The sequence below is a fragment of the Saccopteryx leptura genome, chromosome 2 (assembly GCF_036850995.1).
Source record: "Saccopteryx leptura isolate mSacLep1 chromosome 2, mSacLep1_pri_phased_curated, whole genome shotgun sequence".
Taxonomy (NCBI): domain Eukaryota; kingdom Metazoa; phylum Chordata; class Mammalia; order Chiroptera; family Emballonuridae; genus Saccopteryx; species Saccopteryx leptura.
In genome coordinates, this window is record NC_089504.1 from 88,562,777 (window position 1) to 88,588,162 (window position 25,386).

At 43.0% G+C, this 25,386-nt stretch overlaps 1 protein-coding gene across 5 annotated transcripts in view; it reads right to left on the reverse strand.

Moving 5' to 3' along the window:
- Window positions 1-25,386, reverse strand: part of MOB3B (MOB kinase activator 3B) — a 221,358-nt gene that overhangs the window by 162,892 nt on the left and 33,080 nt on the right. The window contains exon 1 of one of the 5 annotated variants that reach the window (XM_066368294.1): window positions 3,690-3,837. The exons of the other annotated variants lie outside the window; for them this stretch is intronic. The gene's annotated coding sequence lies outside the window, so the exon portion shown is untranslated. Of the gene's footprint in view, window positions 1-3,689; window positions 3,838-25,386 lie in introns of those variants that run through there. 5 annotated transcript variants of the gene reach the window in all.

Below are 25,386 nucleotides of genomic sequence, written 5' to 3' on the forward strand. Positions count from 1 at the left end.
GCACAAGGGGTCAATGGGTTGCCTGGATGGGTCCTGCTCCTGGCAAGAAGTGCAGCCTTGGTGAGGACTAACACTTTCCTAGATGGACCGACCTCCTGTTGAAGCTGTCTCATTCACTGTAGCATAGCTACAGTGCCTATGGTCTGATCTCTTTATGGGTGTACCCAAATATTCGAAGGCTTAGTAGAGATTATTGTCATACTGGCTGGTAGCTCAGTTGGCTAGTGTCATCCCGATACACCAAAGTTGTGTTCAATCCTTCGTCAGGGCACATATGAGATTCAATCAATGAAAGCATAAATAAGTGAAACAACAAACTGAAGATTCTTTGTCTTTCTTCTTCTCTCTCTCTCTCTTCCTCTCTAAAATCAATAAAAAAAGAGAAAGTATTGCCTCCAGAAAACAAAGATAAAAACCTAAAAAATAACAACTGTTGAAGTAAATGTCTACAAATGCATGATGTTTACTTCTGTAATTGTTAAATATAATATGCAAAGATATTTTATTTTATATGAAAAAAATTGGTAGGTTATATTTTCTCAGTTTGTTTTTTTTTGTATTTTTCTGAAGTTGGAAACGGGGAGGCAGTCAGACAGACTCCCGCATGCGCCCGACCAGGATCCACCCGGCATGCCCACCAGGGGGCGATGCTCTGCCCATCTGGGGCGTTGCTCTGTTGCAACCAGAGCCAATCTAGCACCTGAGGCAGAGGCCAAGGAGCCATCCTCAGCGCCCGGGCCAACTTTGCTCCAATGGAGCCTTGGCTGCGGGAGGGGAAGAGAGAGACAGAGAGGAAGGAGAGGGGGAGGGGTGGAAAAGCAGATGGGCGCTTCTCCTGTGTGCCCTGGCCGGGGATCGAACCCGGGACTCCTGCACACCAGGCCAATGATCTACCACTGAGCCAACCAGCCAGGGCCTATTTTCTCAGTTTTTAAGAACATGCAACTGTAAAACTCGTGAGAAATCAGAGCCAACCAAAACTGAATGAGTTACTTATAGTCAACTTCAAAAGCCAAATTATAAAAGTACTTTTCATTTCTTGCAGCAAAAAGAGCTAAGGTGGGGTGTGGGTGCACACTGGCATGTTCGGTATGTGTGTGGGCAGAAGAGGACCGAGGGCCTGAACAAGTCATAAAGACCACATCCCGTGTGCAGCCGGAGGGCCAGGGAGAGCTGGCAGACCCAAAGAGACACAGGGGGACACAGCAGAGGGTTGGTCACAGTGGAGGTGGTCCCTCCTCTCCTCCCTGACTCTCATGAAATCATTAATGAAAACAGAGACCCAGGAAAATGCTGACTTCCTCTGAATTTATTGTTGAGATGGAAGCAGGTTGAGGCTTGGAGTCTAGATGAGATCCTGAGTGGAAGAGAGGAGACTAGACTGCACAATTCAGGAGAAGGGATGGAAAAGCCAAAGGGCGAGGGGACAGAGAGCCAAAGGGGAGCCAGGGCAGGGGTGAGCGGGACGGAGAGCAAAGTGGGGGTCTGACTAGGGGTGAGGGGCCATGTTGAACTCACAGTGCCAGGAACTGGGGTTCAGACCAAGTTTTATCTAAGTCTTTGAGGGGCACAGATGCCCCAAAGTGAGAATGTTAACCTGCGCTTCATAATGTATGCTCTTCTAAGAATATGCAACCTGTCACGATTGTTAGCCGGGCTACAAAAGAGAAGTGGTCAGGGCCCTTCATAAGGGCTCCGCTCAGAGACTCTCGTTCATTAGGAGAGATGGCGGTGGGGAGGGTTAGTCAAGTGCTGCACAGAAGACTTTGATGCAACCAGGGCTCCCAGGGTTGTCACAGCAGGTTGCTGCCTCCCAGGTGGAGCTGAGAAGGTATATCTGTACCTCCAGTTACAATGAACCAATATTAAAAACAAAATGAAACAAAACAAAACTTCGGGTGGAGCAGGAAACCATAGGAAGTGCACATTTCTCGCTGAGCAGAGCTTGTGGGTGGGAAGCAGTTAGCGGAGAGAAGAGTAAGTTCATTATTTTGAGCTTGTTTCTATAATACTTTAAATACAAAGCGTAAAGAATTTGAAAAATATTTGCTGTTAGCTTCCACTCTGGAGTCACACTAACCCATCTTTATAAAAGGCCGATTATAAAGGCTCCACGGGCAGCAGTGAACCACCCTGGAAAATTGGCCTTGCCACTGTGTTTATACAGACCAACCATTCAAGATTTAGACCAGCACTGTCTATTGCCAGGTGGACATTTTCAGCGGATGTGTCATTATGCCAGTCCACATATTGATAAAATATTAATAACAATAAGAGTCATAGCAAATACTTCTATAGATCACTCATGACTATTGGCTACTGGTAGCTATATAAGAACACACTAGCTGAGCTGATATTTAAGCCTCTTGACAATAAAAGAGTCAAACCATTTAATATGTCCAATCAATATTTCTTGAGCACCTGCTATGTCAGGCTGTCTTTGCTGTGGGTGAACAAAACAGATGTCATTTTTATGTTAATGGAGCTTAGAGTGTGGTGGGGGAGAAGCCATTACACACATACACATACACACACACACACACACACACACAGGCTATACAGTAACGAATTGTGCACTGTGCTAAGAATAGAATGAGCAGAGCTACAAGAGAGGACAAAAGGGCAAGGGCTAGTATAGACAGACAGTGGCCCAGGAATGCATTTGAGGAAGACACCTGTGCACAGAGACCACTGGGATCTAGGATAGCTTGTCAGAGTGGGAGAAGTCTCCAATGCAAGAAGACTGGCGAGTGAGAAAGCCCACGCTGGGCCTACTGAGTGCTTCAGTGACCCCTTTCAACACTGCAGACATTTGCATTTTCTAGGTCTCGCCCGCATCATCGCTCTAGCTCTTTCAGATCCTTATTTACAGGTCTTAAGAAGTATGCCATATTTATCCACAAAGTACCTGCTGGTCTCAGCCTCATACCTGCCCTCTGAGACTCTGCTCTGTACTGCCCTGGGGCTGGAAGTCTGCAAACAATTTTCTCACGCTTCCTTACCAACAGGTTTCCTATTATGTTGTAGTCGTGGGAGACAGAGGAGGGAGAGCATCGGAAAGAATAAGCACAAGGCTTCCCGCAGCTAGCAATTCCAGTGCAGCAGCTGTTGGAATGGCAGCAAGAGTGAGCGATTCAGAACTTTTACCAAACCACCTAACTCAGTCAGCATTGCGCCCAGCAGGTATCATGGTGAACTGCAAACACAGTTTTTTACACAGAGTTTCAAGACTGGCATCACACCTGTAGAGGGTTCACGATAAACCCAATGAGTAGCACTAACTTAATCACACCGGAGACTCCTCTGCATTCCCTGTAGAATACCACGCACCACGGCCATCACAGGGAGGAATGAGACTGACTTACATCATGTACATTTCAAGGCTGCCTCTGCCCACTTACCTTGACAGTCTCAGCCTGGAGAAAGAGAAGAACTGGGATAGGATTATAACCATCCCATGGCAGGGGCTCACAATCATTCCTAGTTCTTCTGGAAGGACTGGTAACTCACTAAAAGACTGGCACAGACTAAAAAGGTGAGACATCATCTTTCATACGACAGTGTAAGGTGGGGATTCTAGATAGTTATGGTTCCTGCCCTCATTTTGGAAAACTGGATGTTGCCACCTGGTGTTCTAGCCAGCCATTCTGAGCTTGTTTTTCAGCTTCTCTCTGCTGTTTTATACTCACATATCCCTTTGCCTTTTGTCAACAGTGTTCTCTTTTACTTCTCCTGGCCTATCCTCTTCTCTCACTTGCAGCTTTCTTCCTTTGTCACTTAAGCTTCCTCAGCTATATGCACAGATAGCCAACAGGAGCGTTTTGTGGGGGGGAGGGTTCCCTCACTCTCAGGCAGCTCCGAATGCAGCAGGTGCCTCTGCAGAGGCTTCTGTTGGACCTTGGACTTATACCCAGCAGCTGGTAATCCTGGGCACTCACTCTTCAAAGCAGTACTAGGAATTTAAGTCAAAAAACAAGTGTGGTGCGGTTTCACTCTCTCCTCTTGAACTTAAGCCACTCTTGCCTTGACATTTTCCAAAAACACTAAGCTCATTTCTCTTGCCATGGGAAGGGAGAACAAACTATCTTGCTGGTGCAGAGTGTGGTTTAAATGAGAGGTCAGGCCCAGGTTTCCCTGAGCAAGAGATGAATATAAACTGTGGGTGGGAAGGTGGAGTGATGGGGGGAGGGGGAGGATTGAAGGATAGGGGTCAGAGATGCCAATAAAAGCACATGTTTCCCGGGCTGGAAATAGGCCCCAGAAAGGGAACTTCACACCAGATAAAAAAAAAAAAAAGAATCTAATTTCTTTTTGGAACCTGAGGCCCATGCTTTCAGTGAGCAAACATATCAAAGACCTACTTTGCATCAGGGGAAGTTCTAGGCCCTGGGGAGATAAAGATGACACGGTTCCTGCCCCAAAGGTGCTCATGGATTAGTGAGTGAGGTTTAGACACACACACACACACACACACACACACACACACACACACAGACATATGAAAAATATTATCTTGAGTGTTTGCAGAATTATGAGTTTGCTTAAAAAGAAAGAAGCAAGTAATAGTATTTAAAAGAGGGACTCAAGAAATGTTTCCCACAGGACATGAGATTTGAACTTGGTCATTTAAGATGAGTACGAGTTTGTTTGGTGGCAGACAAGAAACAGCATCTGGGGCAAAAGAAACGGTGCTTGTGAAAGTGAGCAGTGTGCAAGCACTTGATCTGCTGGGGACACTTCTGTGTCTGGGGCAGGGGGGGAGGGGAGGAGGTCTGCAGAGGTTACCTGACTTGCCCTGAGGCCAACAAGGATATGTCTCCAAGAACCACCCAACCAGGCTTCTTCTCTACCCTCTTGCCAGTGTTCTTTCCAATGGACCTCCATGCCTTTATTGCCAATGAACTACAGTCATTTTCATTAAACGCCATCAGATGCTGTGGGCACACTGGGAGCTCGAGGAGATGCCAGGTGGAAGCACAGAGACGTGAACGAGTAGGTGGATTATAGCAACAATGACAACAACCTGAACAAAAGGTTATTGTCAAAGCCCAGAAGAACATATCAGGTAGCCACCTTTCTTAATTTAGAAAATAAAGTATTCCAGATGTAGAGGGAGACGATACTACTAGTGCTAATAATTGTAACAAATGTGCCTAATTCTTACACATTCAAAATCCCCCCACCTTTTTTTTTTTTTTTTTTAGCAAGATAGAGACAGGAAGGAAGAGAAATGAGAAGCATCAACTCATAGTTGTGGCACCTTAGTTGTGCATTGATTGCTTTCACATGTGCCTTTGGGGGAGAAGGGCTCTGTCTTGAGCCAGTTACCCCTTGCTCAAGCCAGCAACCTTGGGCTCATGCCAGCGACCATGGGATCATGTCAATAAGCCCACACTGAAGCCCATGAGCCCATGCTAAAGCCAGCAACCTTACAGTTTCAAACCTGGGTCCTCAATATCCCAGGTTGACTCTCTATCCACTGCAACACCACTGGTCAGGTTCAAAATCCTCTTTTATGTATATTATTTCATCACTAGAGTAAGAGAAGTGTGTAGTATGGACAACATTACTATGCAGTCCGTAACTAAAAGAACAAGATACATTATTTTTTTAATATTTTTTTAAGAGAGAGAGAGGTTTGAGGAGGAACAGGAAGCATCAACTTGTAGTAGTTGCTTGTCATATGTGCCTTGACTGGGTAAGTCCAGGGTTTCGAGCCTACGACCTCAGCTTTCCAGGTTGACACTCTATCCACTGCACAACCACAGCTCAGATGGGATATATTATTCACAACTGTTCATTTGAGGCTGTCACTGATGTCAGGACATAAAACAAATAATCTTATGCTGGGGAATTTGGCACCAATTCCACATAAACCCGGAAGGTTAGAAAAAGAGAAAGCAGAAGTGTATTCATGGCCCTGGCCGGTTGGCTCAGCGGTAGAGCGTCGGCCTAGCGTGCGGAGGACCCGGGTTCGATTCCCGGCCAGGGCACACAGGAGAAGCGCCCATTTGCTTCTCCACCCCTCCGCCGCACTTTCCCTCTCTGTCTCTCTCTTCCCCTCCCGCAGCCAAGGCTCCATTGGAGCAAAGATGGCCCGGGCGCTGGGGATGGCTCTGTGGCCTCTGCCCCAGGCGCTAGAGTGGCTCTGGTCGCAACATGGCGACACCCAGGATGGGCAGAGCATCGCCCCCTGGTGGGCAGAGCGTCGCCCCTGGTGGGCGTGCCGGGTGGATCCCGGTCGGGCGCATGCGGGAGTCTGTCTGACTGTCTCTCCCTGTTTCTAGCTTCAGAAAAATGAAAAAAAAAAAAAAAAAAAAAAAAAAAAAAAAAAAAGAAGTGTATTCATGCTGGTTATTAAGGAAGAGAATGTTTCACTTTCAAATGATGGGGGAGGGGGCTTTGAAGTTACATAGGACAGCACAGTGACAGGCACAGAGAAATAAGCACAGCATAGTTTTGCACATTTTAGGCCCTTCAATTATTTTGCCAAAATAAGGTTTATTTTCATTCCAAAAATAGTCACTGTCAATCAGCTTTGGAGAGTGGAGGTAAAGACATATCAGAATCAACCATTCCTTTTCTATGTTGTAGACTTGAAAGAGAATTCTTATAGGATCAACACAGGCATATTCATATTTTACAAGCACCTTTTATTTGGCATCACCACCCTTGTAGGTTTGTCTCCTAAAACTCTGTGCTGAGATGCTTAAATTAGAAGCAGTCTTCTCTTTACCCCCCACTCAAACTGAAAGCATTTGTAGTGAAGAAAAAGAATTTTGCAAATGAGAATTGAGAGTAGAGGGAGGGATGTCCATTGACATGGTAAAAGCGAATTGCAGAGTATTTTTTGTACAACTGAAAACCCTGTCTATGCACATATCTCTCTGCGTGTGTTTGCACATGGAAGGGGAGAGGTGAGGAACAAAAGAAGCCAACTTGCGAAGGAAGTGGGAGGAAGGGAATGGGGAGGCAACGAGGGGAGACATGAACTTTTCCTTCCTACTCTCATAATGTTCACACTTGTTACAACAGTCATAAATGTCACCCCTTCTCTTTAATTGAACAGAAAAAAAAACTAAATTGAAAACACTTGACAAGAAAAATAGATCCCATGAGTAAAAAAAATAAACGTTTCAAAATTAATTCAATAAGTATTCTGTGAGTCAAATATATCCCATAGCAAAGAAATAGTCTCTAAAGGCCCAGGTATCTGACAGGTAGGCTGCCAGCCAAATGCTGCCCAAATGATCCCCAAGGTGGAGATACCCGAAGGTTTCCAGAAAAGTAATTCATCTAATAAATCCAGCAAGGGGATCCAACCACTGCCCAAAACTGCATTTGGAACTGGAAGCTGCTAGGCAAGGCATTATGCCAGCAATTTTTAATTGTATCTGGAGAAGAAAATTAACGCCAGGGTTAGACTGTTTGGGTTTAGTGTACTAAATTTCTAACACGAAACTGACAAAGGGCACTAAGTGTAAAGTAAGCTTGTGGAGACGCGTCCCAGTGCCGGGAATCTGTGAGTTCTGCAAGGAAAAGAGCGAGGGTTTGGAACCGAGCAGTACTGGCTGTACATTCTGCTAGCTGTTACTTGCTGCATGGCCTTGGTCATTTTCTAATGTGCAATATGGTGGTAGGTATTCCTTTCTTGTGGGTTGTAGAGAAAAGTGACTGTGATCATATATTTAAGTCACTTGGCAGCCACCCTGGCAAGCAATTAGAAAAGGAACTATTATTGCTGAATAATCCCAACACCCAACGATCAAGAGCTGGCCCTCCCTGTGCACTGTTCAGGGACACACATCTGTAACAGTGCTCCTCCCCTACTGACACAGGAGGAGTTTTAATCATGTGACAAAATTTGGATCCTGGGATCTTGATAAAATGCAAATTCTGATTCAGGAGGTCTGGAGAGATGCTGCATTTCTAACAAACTGCTAGTGAGGTGGATGCTGCTGGTTGTGTGTCTTAATCAGAGGAGGAAAGCTCTAGGGTAAAATCGTTATAAATTAAAATAAAATGAATGAAGCTGAGGGAGATGGGCTAGGCTTTGAGACGGGGTGAGCTACTCCATCCTGTGCCTGCACACACTGGGTGCACTTGCACTTGTAGCACTTCTCCCACAACTGGAGTTCTCTCATCTGCTCCACTGGGTTAGAGCTCCTTCAAGACAGGGAGCCCATTCATATACCCCAAGTGGCTTCTGCACTCATCTCAGATGCTCAGTTCAATTATGAGTCAGTAAGTCAATGGAGGAATGGATATATGAATGTGGTGAATGAATGAAATTCAGGGAAATTGCTATTGGTTAATGTTAAAAGCCTAATGGGTTTGAATTTCATAGTTTTATAATCACTGAGCTAACTTCTCATATTAGTGTTGTTGGGATTAATCTCTTCATTGAGCTTGATACACAAACAAAACAGCCATCAGAAAATAATAATTCTGGACATTCATTCTAGAAATATAAAGTTTCTAGAGCTTCCTTTTCTATAACATAAAAAAGAAAGATTCAGAACTCCCTTCTCTCAAGTGAAGCCACCTGTCCTCAGGGAACAGTAACAATAGTTTACAATACCTGGAAAGGACAATGTCTTTTACAAAACAATCATGAAGCAACACATTATTAAATTAGCAATAGATTCTCTTCTAAGACATGTGACCAATTTATCCCTCTATGCTCTTCGTTTATAGGTTTTCTAAGTAATTAAAGATCACACACACACACACAAATTCATTGCTTTTATAACAAAATATATCAAGATCTCCAACTGGGCCTTCATATTTGCATCAGCTTGTACAATCGAGTCATGTAGTCTTTATATGGTTCATCTTACTGCATGGATAACAGAGAGTCTATTTGCTAAGTAAACTACCACAGCAAAATCTCTTATTGCAAGGAGTTAGAAACCTCATTAAACTCAGGAGGACCACTGAAAAATTAAGTTTCATTAGAATTTTATCTATTTACATAACATGATTCTTTTCATCAGAACCTCAAGTTCTAATTCAACTGGTCAGTTCAGGGCCTGTCTTTGTGTGCTTCTTTTGTTTTGCAAACTGGGACACTGTGTATATGGACAGCACAGTATCTATTTCTCAACCTCTTCAGCTATGCTTAAAATTTTAGTCCTGAAGCCTAAATGTTCAAAACTATGATTGTGGTTAGCTGTGGTTCATCTTCTCAATAGAATAATAGGACTCCAATAAACAGTGCATTAAATTTATAATAGAGGACATTTAATTAAATCCAGTTCTGATGTAATCAAGTCACCCCAGGTAGTCAGACACATTAACTCTCTCAGTGAAGGAATCTACCTTTTCCGAGCTGACTCCTTCTGGAGAGCATACACTCTCCCTAGGATTCTGACAGACTTTGAAATCAATCATCCTTTAATGTGACCTCATTATGCATTTTATTTTCTTAGTCTCAAAGGTTCTCAAAGCAAATACATGTTTCCCCAGCAGACATTTCTATCTTCTTACAGAAGGGTTTGTTTTCCATTCATGATAGAAAACAAATGTTAATTAAGATGATGGTTAAGATGGTCCACACTTTCCCCAAACACTTTCATGGTTGGTAGTTCTCCACTTTCCTCTTCCTGTACCCCAAGAAACTGAATTGGTTAGTTTTCTGCATGGGGTAAAAATATTGAGGTAAAAGCAGTCAAAAAATATTCAGAGTAGTTTCCCAGGAAGACATTCTTAGAAAGTTCTCTGTTTAGGGCTCCTCTAAAATACCACTGGGAGGGTCAATTCCTGCAACCTCTCTGAAGGTCACCATGAAACCCAGCCACAATCTTTAAGTCACAGGTCACTTCTAGGAATTTTTTCAAATGAAAAATCATAGATGTGCTCAAAACTTGGAGTGAACCCTTATGAATGTCTGTGTTACAACAATGTCTATCATTCAAATTTGAAAAAACTTCTTTCCAAAAATAGATCAGGCATGAAGTATCCATATAATGTAATTATATAGAGACCTTTGAAAAGCTTTAGTGCAATATTTAAAGATATGAAAATAAATGAGTGATGAAATAGCATGTCTAGAATTATATCAAATTTCTAACAAATGTATTTGACTGAAAAAAATAAAGTCAAAAGTAAAAAATAACTATCTCTAGATGGTAGACTAGGGTAATTTTAAGTTTTTTCTTTTCTATTTTCCTGGATTTTTATAGTTTTATATTTTCTATACTAATGGAAAATATACATATATACATAGTAGGACTGACTATATATGTCCTACTTTGGTAAACAGAATATACAGTACTGTGTTTTTTTCATTCTTCTTCCTGTTATAAGCATGAATAAAATCTTCATATTTGTAAAATTAGTTAATTAGTAGATTATTAGGAAATAAAAAAGATTAATGAACATAAGCTTAACTTATTATATAGATCTGCCATTAACTTTTTATATTTAAATAAATTCCTCCTCTGTGTAGATTCTCTACCAACTACCAATTTCTACTAGCTGACCCTTTTTCTGCAGCAGTCCAATGAGTCTTAGTACATAGATCCAAATGAAAATCCGAGGCAGACAAGGAAATGAAACGTGCGGAGGAAGCGGGTCTTGGCTGTACACAGAGGCAGAGACCATGAATATGAATGGACGGAGCTTTTGGACAACAGGATAATGGGAGAGGGAAATGCTATTCAAATGACAGCTGCCAGCTCCCTCTCCCCATGCTCACTGCCTTGCTGCCCGCCCCTTTCCCAGCCTTGATTGGAGCCCACAGGAATGCTGTGGTGCTTGTGGCCTTCCGTGTTCTCACACTCCGAAAGCAAGCGCAGAGGATAAAAGCCCACTGTGCTGAAAGCTTGTGCCTCATAGAATAAGCACAGGGCTCAGAGGGCTTAAGAATACGTTGCTACTTTTGATATCAATCACAGCCTTTGCCAAGCTGCTCCCCAATCTACTGGGAGGTGCAGGGTGAACGTTGTTTAATTGGCTTTGCGAATCTTCTGAGCTGTGCTAGACCATTAATTAGTGGAGATGCTGGAATTAAGTATGTAACAGGTATGTTGGGGAGGGGAAGGCTGCTTATGCCACGGTCTTGGAAAAGCATCTGTAAATGCCCCTTTGGACAAACTTAAAAGAAAGTAAAAGAAAGAGAACTCACTTCTTACTAAAGAAAGTTCAAGACAGCCATATCCTAAGTTTTTGTTCAGGTATCTAATCTCTTTGAATACAAAAACCACTTAATAATACTTAAATTATTTATTCTCAATGCCAGAATTCTCTCATCTAGACCAACAGAGAACACTGATTTATAGTATCAGGGCCTCACACTCCCATGCTTTTAGATGAGATAAAGACAAACAGTGCTGAGCACGGCGCACGGCGCCACTTCAAGAGGGCAGTTAGTTACCCAGCACTAGCAGCAGTGGCTAATGTGCAGACAATACCAAGAATTGCGGGACGCCACACAGGCCCGCAGAATGCCAGTTTGCAAGCTCTGATTAAAAAGAAAAATATCGGGAAATGGCGCCGTGAGAAGCGCGTCCGACAGATCTCCCCAAAATCACAACAAATTTATCAACTAGAAACAGGAAAATTTATCTTCGGAGCAAACTGAAAGCAAAAGGACTGTTATCGCTCGAATCTGAGAGACGAGGGTGTGGAGGAAGCTACCGCAGGGACGTTCATTCAAGCCGCGAGAAAGTTCGCTTGTGGTAAGTCATCCCGCACTCGGAAGCCGCCGCCAGCTGCCGCCGCCGCCACCGCCAGCCGCCGCCGCCGCCGCCAGCGGCCGCGGACAGTGCCCGGGTTGGTTGCAGAACGAGCGGCGAGCAGCTGCTGGCGCGCTCCCGGTCTGGTTGCAGACCGAGCATTGCAGACCGAGCACCGCTAACGTTCCCAGCGGCCCGCGCACGGGGAGCGGGAGAGGCCCCAGGGCGGTATTCCCTACTTGGGAGATTCTCTCCGCGGGCGGGGCACCTCACCCAGCCATTCAAGCTAACAATCAAGTGTTGGGGGAGGGGCGCGCGCAGGCAGCCTGAAATACCTTTGGGAGCACAGCTGCGACCCAATTACTAAAATTAACTTAACCCGTGAAATCTGCGCACCCTCGGTTCTAATTGATAAGATCTCTCTCAGTTCACCGACCCAAGACAAGAGGCGTGATATTTTTTGGTGCCTCTCGCTAAAGGGGCGGGGGCAACTTCTGATTGATAGAGCCTCCATATTCAGGGATAAACGCTAACAAGAAGGACTTGGCAGATAATAAGATCTATACCAAACTAGTCGCAAGCAGAGACTAGTGCCTCTTCTTACCGGCCAAAACAGGCTACAAAGTGTGGAAAGCCTGGGTTGAGAGGTCCAACGGAATGCTAGGCGCTGAACAATCACCTTGACAACAATTGACTCCCACCCCCGCCTGATTACACTGGAGGCCCTGACTGTCAGAGCCCTTCCCAGAGCCTTGCACTGAGTGGGGATAGAGTGGGGATTTCCCAGCTCTTTGAGCCTCTTACTCCCCAGGCAGAAGCAGTGGCAGCCTTGTGGCTGGATCGCCAGGCTGCTGGTTCGGGAGGGGGGGACTGGGAGAGAGAATCCACGAAGGCGAACTCTCTCGTCGTTAGACCCTGCAGACGCCGGCAGGCCTTGATTACCAGCAAGACTAAAGCCAATTGTGTGACATTGCCGTAGAACCCCATCAACTGCAAGTCCCTGCCTGGGTGTGGCGCAGGGGCAGGGCCTGGGGTGCAGAGTCGCCAACCGGGAAGAGGGAGAGAGGAGAAGGAGGAAGAGGTTGACATCTCAAAATCAGGAAAAATCCACAGACTTTGCAGCTTGTTCCACTGTTTTTTTTTTTGTTTTTTTTTTTGTTGTTTGTTCCTTCTATCTTATTGTCTTTATTTCCTCCACCTCAGTCCTTCTATTCTCTGCCCATCTTATGCTTCCCTTTTCTTGAACTACACTACCCATAAGTGTTACATTTTATTTCTCTTCTTCATCCTCACCCTCCTTTGGGGTTATACTCCAGGACACTTAATTCTCACTCTCTCTTCTTTTGTTTTTTTTTTGCCTTATTTTTTTTTTTTCTCTTGCTTTCTTATTTCTTCCTTCGTTTTTCTCTTTTTCTTATTTTTCCCTTTATATTCGTTTTTTCTTTTCTCGTTTTACTTTCCTCCCATTTAATCCTCAATCACGAACAAATTAGTTAATTTGGGACTCAAGGTTTTTTTTTTTGGCTTTGTTTTTCTTTTTCGGTTTTGTTTTTGTTTTTTTCTGGTTGGTTTGTTTTTGTGGCATTTTGGGTCCTCCCAACCCAAGGTCTCCATTGTATTTGGTCTTTGCTCCACTTAATACAACGTATTTTTACTTATTATTTTTATTTTTTCTTCTTTATTATTCCTTTTTTTGTCCTTTTTTCTGGTTCCCTCTTCTCCCTCTCATTATATCTCTTGGTTGACCATCACCCGCAGGCAGATCAACTTATGCTTGTCTAAGATTTTCGTCCTTTTTTTATTTTTAATTTTTTTTTTAATTTTTTTATTTTTATTTATTTTTATTTTTTTTTTTACCCCCTTGAACTCTTCACCGCAAACCAGGCCCTCCATTATAGGCACGATATTTCCCTGAGGAGGGGAGAGGAGGGAAGGGGAACAAAGAAAAAAAAGGGGGAAACAATAAATTATTACTGCTTTTTTTGTGGGGTGTTTTATAAGGAGTGAAATAAGTAAATCAGAAAAAGACAAGAACTACATGATTCCATACATTGGTGGAACATAAAAATGAGACTAAGAGACATGGACAAGAGTGTGGTGGTTACCAGGGGTGGGGGGAGGGAGAACAGGGGGAGAGTTAGGGGGAGGGGGAGGGGCACAGAGAACTAGATGGAGGGTGGCGAAGGACAATCTGACTTTGGGCGTGGGGTATGCAACATAATTTAATGACAAAATAACCTAGACATGTTTTCTTTGAATATATGTACCCTGATTTATTAATGTCATCCCATTACCATTAATAAAAATTTATTTAAAAAAAAAAAAAAAAAAAAAAAAGAAAATTATCTTTTATTTAAATTTTTAAAAAAATATTTATTGATTTTTAGAGAGATGGATGGAGAGAGAGAGAAAGATTTGTTATTCCATTTATTTATGCATTCATTGGTTGATTCTTGTAAGTACCCTGACCAGGAATGGAACCCGCAACCTTGGTGTACTGGGTGTACTCTAACCAACTGAGCTACCCAGCCAGGGCCAAAAGAATAAGATTTTTTTAAAAAAAATAAATTTATTTATTAATCTCTAGTGAGAGGAGAAAGAGAGAGGGAGAGAGAGAGAGAAAGGTGCGTGTGTGTGGTGGGGGAGAGAAGTGGGAAGCATCTACTACTCATAGTAGTTGCTTCCTGTATGTGCCTTGATTGGGCAAGCTTAGGGTTTTGAACCAGCAACCTCAGCATTCCAGGTCGATACTGTATCCACTGTGTCACCACAGGCAAGAATAAGACCTTAAAAGAGGATTGACAAAGTGCTCTTACTAAATTTATCTGTAAATGCATAAATTACCCACCAATACAAAGACTAGAAAAGAATCATGAATTTAAATTCTAAATTGCTTGACCAATTTACCCAAATCAGGTTCCTAAATTCATTTCAGGTCTCTTTTCCTCCTTTTATGAATATAGGAATCATATAATATGGTTTAACAATTTAGTATATGTCTTACCTGGGGACTTAAAGGAGCAAATGTATTTATTTTTATTCTTAAGATGCTAATGATTTATTTCTTTCATGTACGACTGTAAAGCCAGTAGCCGCTGCCACCATCACAGCCGCCTACCTGTGCAGGTTCACACTTGATTCAGACAGACGGTAATGAAACAACAGAGCCATGAACTGGTGGGCCGTTAGCTTTAATCCTAGCTCGCACCCGGCGGGCAAGAAATACACGCAGTGGAAAAACACTTCCCTTTTCATTCTGGGCTCCCAAAGTTACTGACTTATCCGAGTTTCCTAGAATCAAAGGTTTCTACCTCACCAGCCTTATTCACCTCTGTTCCCCATCTCCTTCTCTCTGCACAAACTGCACAAACTGGCTTCTCCTTCAGCACTCCACCATCTTCACTGCCTGCCTCTCCTCTCCTCCACGTGGCCTTTCTCTGCTCTCCCTCAGCATGGGCTCCTCTGCCCCATTTTATAGTGTAGAAATCAAAACCTTTAATCCAGTATACAAACAAGGAAGTCTCTGATACAAAGTCACTTATCTGAGGCATAAATGGAATTCCTCATGAGATTGCACCACCCCACATCATGCAACAGTCAAGGGTGTGGGAGAAAAGCTTAGTTTTAAAACTAAACCTTAGGCTATAAGGACCCTGCCTGCTTACAGCCTGTCCCCCACACCCAATTGAAACTATAAGTGAGCAAACATATATATCATATTTGCAAACTTATTTGACCAACATCAACAAACTTGAGGAACAAAGAAAAAACACATGGAGGCCAGAGGATGAGGCTGGGAGCCAAGAGTCCTGTCTCCTTATAATTGAACAATCAAAGAAATCTTCCCTAAAGCATGACAAAGAATGCAAGCTTGGTCCTGGCTGGTTGGCTTAGTTGGTCAAGAACCTTGTCCTCAAACAACAAGGCTGTAGGTTTGATCCAGAGTCAGGGCATGTGCATGCACGCGCGCGCGCGCATACACACACACACACACACACACACACACGCGCGCGCGCACACACACGCACACACACGCGCGCGCACACACACAGCCCCCCCCCCCAAATAAATGCATGACTGGGTGGAACAACAAATGCTTCCCTTCTCTCTCCCACCTTTTCTCAAAATCAATTTTAAAAAAATTAAGCCCTGGCAGGATAGCTCGGTTTGTTGGAGTATTGTCACCAAGCCCAGAGGTTGCTGGTTTGATTCCCTGGTCAGGGCACATATTAGAGTAGCTCGACATTCTTGTCTCTCTCTATCTCTCCCTACCCCTCCAAATTAAAAAAAAAAATAAGACTTCAAGCTTATTAACACTTTGGGCTTAGGAAGCAAGTCATCATCATGTATGTAAAGCCAGTAACCATGGCCACCATCACAGCCGCCTGGCCTATGCAGGTTCACATTTGATTCGGACAGACGGTAATGAAACAATGGCGCCAAGAACTGGTGGGCCATTAGCTTTTACATTCTAGCTCACACCCAGCAGGCGAGAAATACACACAGTGGGAAAACACTTTCCTTTCCATTCAGGGCTCCTAAAGCCACTGACTTATCTGAGTTTCCTAGAATCACCAGCCTTATTCACCTCTGTTCCCCATCTCCTTCTCTTTGCACAAACTCGCTGCTCCTTCAGCACTCTGCCATCTTCACTGCCTGCCTCTCCTCTCCTCCACATGGCCTTTCTCTGCTCTCCTCCAGCATGGGCTCCTCTGTCCCATTTTATAGTGTAGAAATCAAAACCTTTAATCCAATATACAAACAAGGAAGTCTCTGATACAAAGTCATTTATCTGAGGTATAATGGGATTCTTCATAAGAGTGCACTACCACCTATCATGCAACAGTCAAGGGTGTGGGGAAAAGCTTAGTCTTAAAACTACACTTTAGGATATAAGGACCCTACCTACGTACAGCCTGTCCCCCACACCCAATGCAAACTATAAGTGAGCAAACATACATATCATATTTACAAACTTATTTGACTAATAGTGTACTATCCCAATGGTCCCAGAAAGATGAACACAGGACAGGGCCTCAGTGAGAACAGATAGAAAGAAAATGTGTCAGGTTAATAACTGGAATATTAATCACATCTAATCCAATGTACCATATTTTTTGTTCCATAAAGTAGAGGGGAAAATGTCCCTGGGTCTTATGGAGCGAAAAATATGGCATTTTATTAAATATTTTAAAACACCACTTGGTTCAGAATTTTTTTATTTTCCTCCTTAAAACACTGGCCTTACATTTGGCGTAGTCTGTGGCAGGATTTGATACAGATGAGTATGGAACTACCATAACCTTTGAGCGGTGAAGGACTGGCTGTTGTTATGGTTCCTCATGGCTGTCCTTTTGGGGACTGTAGGCTGGCTGACTTTTACAGCCATACGAGAGGAAACCGAGAGCTCTGTGGAAGAGGCTGCCCGAGACCTGCAAACTGAGCAGTGGAAGGAGCTGGAGCAAACGTGGGAGAAAGAGATGCCGACCCTGGAGCTGAAGCAAGCACCGGAGGAGGCTGACAAGGTTCACGAGATTTGTTTGGAAATGGAGCAGATGCTGGAGAAGGAATCACAGGTTCGTGAATTGCAGCTTGCCCTGGACACTGTGGAGAGCTAGCAGTGGCAGGAGGTCGGAGCTGAGGCCGTGTCTGGAGCTGCAAGGTCTGCGGAGCAGAAGGCTGTGGCAGCCCGGGACTCGAGACCAGCAGCGGGAGCTGGTATTTTCAGTTCCTCTTTGGAGGATGAGGAGAACCGGGCTGGAGTTGCAATCCATGGTCTCCAGAAGATGAGAGCCCAGCAGCAAGGAGTACTTGCTATGTTCCTGGTAGGTCTGCAATTTGGGGACATGGGGTGGATGCCATAATGCTCTCCGGAGCAGAGAGGAAAATGCTGACTGCCATTGCCACGTGTTCCTCCTTGGGACAGTGTAAGACCTGCCAGGATGGCAGGAATGAGGGGGGTGGCTAACACCTCATGTGCATGGACTGATTTCCTGGACTACAACTGGAGTGAGCGCTGGCTCTTTTGTTGGATGGATTTACGAATTTTGGACAATGTGAAATACCCTGATGGGGGGGGGGGGGCGGTTTTGCTAGAGGCCTGCCCCGGGAAGCTTTTCCCATGGCTAGAAAGAAGGCCGAGGACATTTTGCGCTTTTGGCAAAGTGCTCAGAGATTGGTGAAGTGTATCTTCGTCATTGTTGAAATTGTATGATTTGTCATGTTGTAATTTGTGTAATGTGCCTAATTTCCTTGCACAGGGATGCTGGTGATGTAGATTGTGGGTAGTAAAGTGAGCATAAGGGTGGAATGTTGGGCAGATAAAATATATTATGCTCACTTTGTTAAAGATGGCACTGCCCACTTGGAAGCCCGTCACCCAGGTGATTGCTTGAGATGGGCATGATTATATTAATGTGTGTTGGGGGCGGGCTGTGTGCAGGCAGGATCCTTGTAGCCTGGGGCTTGGTTTTAGGACTAAGCCTTTCCCACCCTTTTTGATGTGGGGTGGTACATTCCCATCATGCCTCAGATAAATGACTTTGTATTAGAGACTTCCCTATTTTGTATATTGGATTAAAGGTTTTGATTTCTGCACTATAAAGTGGGTAGACTGGGAGCTTGTTCTCTCTTGGTTCCTGAGATTAGCATTAGAGGGGAGAGCAGAGAGCAGAAAAAGGCCATGTGGGAAAGGCCAGGAGAAGCAGCCAAGATGGCAGAGTGTTGGAGGAGAAGCCAATTTGTGCAGTTTTTACAGAAAGAAGGAGATGGGAAACAGAGGTGAATAAGGATGGTGAGCTAGAAACCTTTGATTCTAGGAAACTCGGATAAGTTAGTAGCTTTGTGAGCACTGAATGAGTGGGTTTTGGAGCCTAGTGTGTGTTTTTACTTGCCTGCTGGGTGCAAGCTAGGATTAAAGATAATTGCCCACCAGTTCATGGCTCCGTTGTTTCATTACCATCTGTCCGAATCTAATGTGAACCTGCATAGGCCAGGTGGCTGTGATGGTGGCCATGGACACTGGCCTTACAAAACCATATGTGTTGGTCAAATAAGTTTGTAAATAATGATATATATGTTTGCTTGCTTATAGTTTGCATTGGATGTGAGGGGATAGGCTGTAAGCAGGCAGTATTCTTATAGCCTAAGGCTTAGTTTTAAGACTAAGCCTTTCCTAACCTTTTTGATGTAGTGTGGTACACTCTCATGAGGAATCCCATTATGCCTCAGATAAGTGACTTTATGTCAGAGACTTCCTTGTTTGTATATTGGATTAAAGGTTTTGATTTCTATACTATATATAAAGTGGGGCAGACCGGGAGCTTGCTCTCTCTCAGTTCCTGAGATTAGCATTAGAGAGGACAGCAGAGAAAGGCCATGTGGAGGAGGCCAGGAGAAGCAGCCAAGATGGTGGAGTGCTGAGGGAGAAGCCAGTTTGTACAGAATTTGTGCAGGGAGAAGGAAGGAGATGGGAAACAGAGGTGTGCTAGAAACCTTTGATTCTAGGAAACTCGGAGAGGTCAGTAGCTTTGTGAACACTGAATGAGTGGGTTTTGGAGCCCAGTGTGTGTTTTTACTTGTCCACTAGGTGCAAGCTAGGTTTCAAAATGATGGCCCACCAGTTCTTGGCTCCATTGTTTCATTATCATCTGTCCGAATCTAATGCGAACCTGCATGAGCCAAGTGGCTGTGATGATAGCTGTGGCTACTGGCTTTACAGTGTGTCTTATGGTCAGGTGCATTTTATGGAGCAAACTATACCGTATATTTCTGAGGACAGACACTTAAATATTTATTAACTTGCCTTCCACACACGCCATTTTGGTTAGTATGGCAATATCCAGTTTGTGAGGGAAATGAGTCAGACCATCCAGTTTCCCACCTTCTAAGGGAATGAGGGGCTCTGGCTGAAGGTGGACTGAAAGGACTGGAGTTGTGTGAAGAAAGTGTGAAGTTGGTGGCGCAGGAAGAGATACTGTGGGGGATGGCTACCAGAACCCTTGTACTGAGTCATTCTCCAGTACTGGAGTCTCCATCTTTCTTGGGTAGAGCAGTCCCTTCCTTGTGGCACCAACCTGGGGGAAAGCAACTGTTTGGCCCTTGGGAATCTCTTCTGCCCCACCCTATGGAAATTCTACCTTTCTGAGAAGTTAGCCAAGAAGCAGGGGTTGTGTCAGTGACTCAGTTTTCTGACACTGAGGCTAGAGCTCTCCCCACATTCTTCCAAGATTATGATTCGTGCTTCTACCTCATGGGAGACTTAGTAGAAACTGTTCAGACTGTGGGCAGACCTAATTTCTGGACTTCAGAGGCCATACCCACCAGATTCCTGGTGGCCACACCCACTAAAGTCTGTGAAAAAATTCAGAACAGACTGACACCTGGAGCTGAGGAGTAGGAGTCCCACCCACCATCCTTCCTAAACTCTGAATTGCCATAGGCTCTAGACTCTACCAGAGATTTTTTTCAGTGGCTAAACCCAACAAGCAGACAGAGGCTGCAGAAGGCAAGTCTCAGGGAACCTTGACCTTTTGCTGACCTTCCCCCAAGCCCAGCATGGGTAAAAGCCAGCCTAGGTGTGCAGCTTGGTATTTCCATGAGCATCTGGGCCCAGTAGAGGCAGCCAAAAACTCTGGGTTGCTTGTAGCTCCATAAAGTTGCTGAGGGCCAGACATGGGCAGGGTTCTGCACTGGTCTGAACCAAGTTCCCTCCAGGGAGGCCCAGGGCTGGCACATCCAGTGGCCAGCTGCAGAGAGCATCAGTTCAAGACCTAACAACCCTTGCTGGTAGCATGTCTGAAGGAAGGGCTCGTGGGACATGGGCCCAGCTGAGGCGAGTTCCACTTTCTGTGATCAGCACCAGCACAGCTGCTTGCACACATTGGACAGGATAGAGCTTCACCAGCCTGGGTCCCAGACATCCTGCTCCTCTGGGCTAGGTTCCAAAGGGGGAAGAGAGAGAGGCTTGGAGCATGGATATTCAAGGTGTGAGTTCCTTGGATCCTATTGTTGAGACTGGTCAAGGGGCTTAGCCATTTTCTGGGGGTGGTGTGGCACAGTCAGTGCTGGGTGAGGACTCTATTCATCTTTCTCCCTGGAGTCAGGGGCTTTGCAGCTGGAAGAACTTCTGTGGAGGGAACTGTCAGCCTTACTCAATCTGAACCTGCTGCTTACATCACTGGGGAGAAATAGAATTGGAGTATCCATCAATGGCTGAAGGATTAGACTCTGTAGTAGGGGCCACTTTTCCCATACTGAGCTCCTGACCAAGAGACCCTTGAAGTAGGGGGTCCCACTAACACTGTATTCCCATCCTTAGCTACCCTAAATTACCAAGCTTGCAATGTGTAAAAGGGTTGGTGGGGTGATGCCAGTCTGAGCCCACACTGCACTCTTACTACAGAAGACTATGTGGGAAGACCACACAGCTGCAAGAGGAGGTGGAACAGCTAAAAAGTAGAGGCAAATCTTACAGGGCTTGGGCCATTTTACAGAGCTGCTGTCAGCTCTAAGCAGGAGGAAACTAATCTTTACGCACAGGTTGGCCCCTCCCACACTATCCAGGCACAGAAAATGCAGACACAAACAGAGAAGAAAGCAGTAGCTCCAGACAGATAGTCCACGGTGGGTACAAACAACTGCTCACGCCAACTCATACCCAAACTCTGTCCAGAAACAGCACAACCAGTAAGGGGTAGCAGACCACACCAATGCTAGAAGCAGCTAGCTACACAAGTGGCATGCTCAAAGGAGCAGTCCAGTAAGCACCAGATACTGTGGCAAATAAATATGTCTAACAGGACGGATACTACACAGCATCAAATATGTAATCGATGTTGATCTTTACAGTCAGCCAGCCTGAAGGGCTAACCCCACCCACAACAGGACCAACTGCATTCAAGACATACAACAGGAGGGAAAACATAACCCTCAATAAGCATTCCTAGAGCCAGGAACTCAAGCAGCCTGGAGGTTACTACTACTGAGCCCACCTTCTTCATAAAGATGCCACAACAAAAGAGCAGAGCTTCCTAATACACAGACAAAATGGGCAAACAAAGAAATATGAACCAAATGAATCAACAACAAAAACCTCAGAAAAACTAAATTAAATTTAAGTAATCAAACTACCAGATGCAGAGTTTAAAATAATGGTTGTTAGGATGTCCAAGGATCTTAGGGTAAGAGTGGATGATCACAATGAAAACATAAAAAAAGAGATAGTAAGCATTAAAAAGGACACTAAAATCATAATAAGGAACCAATCATAAATGGCAAATACAATATCAGAAATGAAGATCATGCTAGAAGGAATCAGCAGCAGACTGGATGTAGCAGAGGATCAAACTAGTTATTTGGAAGACAAAATAAATCTAAGCATATAAGCAGAACAGCAAAAAGAAAAGATGCTCAAAAAGACTGAGGAAACTCTAAGAAACCTCTGTGACAACATGAAGAGAAACAACATCCATATCATAGGTGTTCCTGAGGGAGAAGAGAACAAACAAGGGATAGAGAACCTGTTTGAAGAAATCATAGCTGAAAACTTCCCTAATTGATGATGGAAAAAGTCACAAACAGAGTCACAAGTTCAAGAGGCACAGAGAGTTTCATTAAAGATAAACCCAAGGAGGCCCACACCAAGACACATCATAAGTAAAATGCCAAAGTTAAGAGACAAAGAAAGAATACTAAATGTTGCAAGAGAAAAGTAATTATATACTTACAAAGGAGGCCCCATAAGGCTGACTTCTCAACAGAAACACTTTGGGTCAGAATGGATTGGCAAGAAATATTTAAAGTGTTGCAAAACAAAAACCTACAACAAATACTATTCTATCCAGCAAAGTTATCATTTAAAATTGAAGGAGAAATAAAGAGCTTCCCAGACAAAAAAAAAAAAAAAGGCTCAAGGAGTTATCACCAAATCCCAAATCAGTACTACAAGAAATGTTAAAAGGCCTGCTATAAAAAGAGAAAAGGTAAAAAAGAAATTGAAAGAAAGAAGATTGTAAGTTAAAAGAATCAAATGGCAACAAATAAATACATATCAATAATAACCTTAAATGTAAATAGATTAAATGTCCCAATCAAAAGACATAGGTAGCTGCATGGATAAGTAAACAAGACTCATATATATGCTGTGTATGTGTATAAGAAACCCACCTCAGAAAAAAGATACACATAAAAAGGAAGTGCAGGATGAAAAAAATATTTCATGCAAATAGAAATGAAAAAAATCCCTGGGGTAGCAACACTTATATCTGACAAAATAGCCTTTAAAACAAAGGCTATAGTAAGGGACAAAGAAGGTCACTACCTGATAAAGGAAGCAATCCAACAAGAGTATATAACCATTGAAAATATATATTTATGCACTCAATATAGAAGCACCTACATATATAAAGCAGATTTGAATGCACATAAAGCATGAGATTAACAGCAATACTATAATAGTAGGGGATTTAAAAACCCCACTAACATCAATGAATAGATCATCCAGACAGAAACTTAACAAACTTAACAAAGAAGAGCAGCTTTAAATGACACACTAGATCATCTGGATTTAATTGATACCATCAGAACATTTACCCCAAAGCAGCAGAACATGCATTCTTTTCAAGTGCTCATGGTATATTTTCTAGTATAGACCTATTTTAGCACACAAAACAAGTCTCAATAAATTTAAGAAAATTGAAATTATATCAAGCATCTTCCCAGATCACAATAGCATGAAACTAAAAATCAGCTACAATAGAAAAACTGAAGACATTCAAACACTTGGAGACTAAATACCATGTTATTAAATAGTGAATGGGTTAACAATAATATCAAGAAAAATATCAAACATTTCCTTGAAACAAATGAAAATGAACATAAAACAACCCAAAATTTACAGGACACAGCAAAAGCAGTCCTAAGAGGGGAGTTCATAGCATTATAGGCATACCTGGAGAAGCAAGAAAAAGCTCAAATAAACAATCTGACCCTTCACCTAAAAGAACTAAAAAAAACAAAAACCAACAAATAAAGCCCAGAGGAAGTACAAAGAAGGAAATAATAAAGATCAGAGCAGAAATGACAGAGGCTAAAGAAAAAAAAAATACAAAAGATCAATGAAACCAAGAGTTGGTTCTTTGAAAAGGTATATAAGACTGACAAACCTTTAACTATATTCATCAAGACAAAAACAGAGAGGACCCAAATAAATAAAATTAGAAATGAAATGGGTGAAGTAACAACTTATATCACAGAAATACAAAGGATTATAAGAAAATACTAGGAAGATCTATATGCCAAAAAAAATTGGACAACGTAGATGAAAGGATAAATTCTTAGAAACATACAATCTTCCAAAATGGAATCTGGGAGAATCAGAAACCTAAGCAGACTGATGACAGCAAATGAAATTGAAGCAATTATCAAAAAACTCCTAGGAAACAAAATCCAGAAAACTACTAGACCTAATAAATGAATTTGGCAAGGTGGCAGGATATAAAATTAATATTCAGGAATCAGTAGCATTTATATACACCAACAATACTCTGTCAGAAAGAGAAATTAAGGAAACAATCCCCTTTACTATTGCAACAACAACAAAAAATAAAGTACAGTGGTCCCTCATCTATCACAAGGATTAGGTTCCAGAACCCCCCACAATAGGTGAAAATCCACGAAGTAGTGACCTTATATTTATTTGTTATTTATATATATTTTAAGGCTTTATTTTGATTTAATTAATATTCTTTTAATACATTTTAATTAATATATTTTATATTTTTATATTGTTTTCATTTTTTAGGCTTATTTTACTCCAAAAATAATTAAAATAATAAAAATATAAGATACTTATATACTGCAAAATCCCACAATAGAGCGAAAAATCTACAATACAAAATTAGATACATACAATTAAAAAATTCACGAAACAGTAAGACTGCAAAAAGTGAACCGTGATATGACGAGGGACAACTGTACCTAGAAATAAATTTAACCAAGGAGGTAAAAGACTGTACTAAAAATATCATAAGGTATTGAAAAAAGAAACAGGGAAGATACAAACAGGAAAAGCATATACCATTTTAACAGGTAGGAAGAATTAACATCATTAAAATATCCATACTACCTGTTGGGCAAATAAGTTGTAAATTTTGTGTTATTTGGTTTTGTTCACTTTTAATTAAAAATGGTGCTGCCCATGTGGGGCGGCTAGTTACCTTCATGCTTGAGAAGAGGCTTGATTATGCTACTGTGTGCTGAAGGAGAGGATTGTCCCTCAGAAAGGTTTTAAAAGGAGGAGCTAGGAGGTCATTTTGGGAGAGAAGGAGACTACATTGTTCCAGGGGAGAGAGGCCATGTGATTGGAGAGAGAGGAGGCAGCCAGAATGGAGGCATGCAGAGGTGAATAAGACTAGTGGGCCTTTGATTCTAGGAAAAAAACAGAGAAAGTCAGTGGCTTTGGGAGCCCTGAATGGAAAGGGACGTGTTTTTCCACTGTGGGTATTTTCTCACCCACCGGTTGCAAGCAGGAATAAAAGATGGCCCACGGTTCTTAGCTCTGTTGATTCATTACGATCTGCCCAAATTAAATGGGAACCTGCAAGAGCCAGGCGGCTGTGATGGTGGCCACAACTACTGGCTTTACACTACCCAAAGCAATCTATAGAGTCAATGAAATTTCTATTAATATACCAATGACATACTTCAC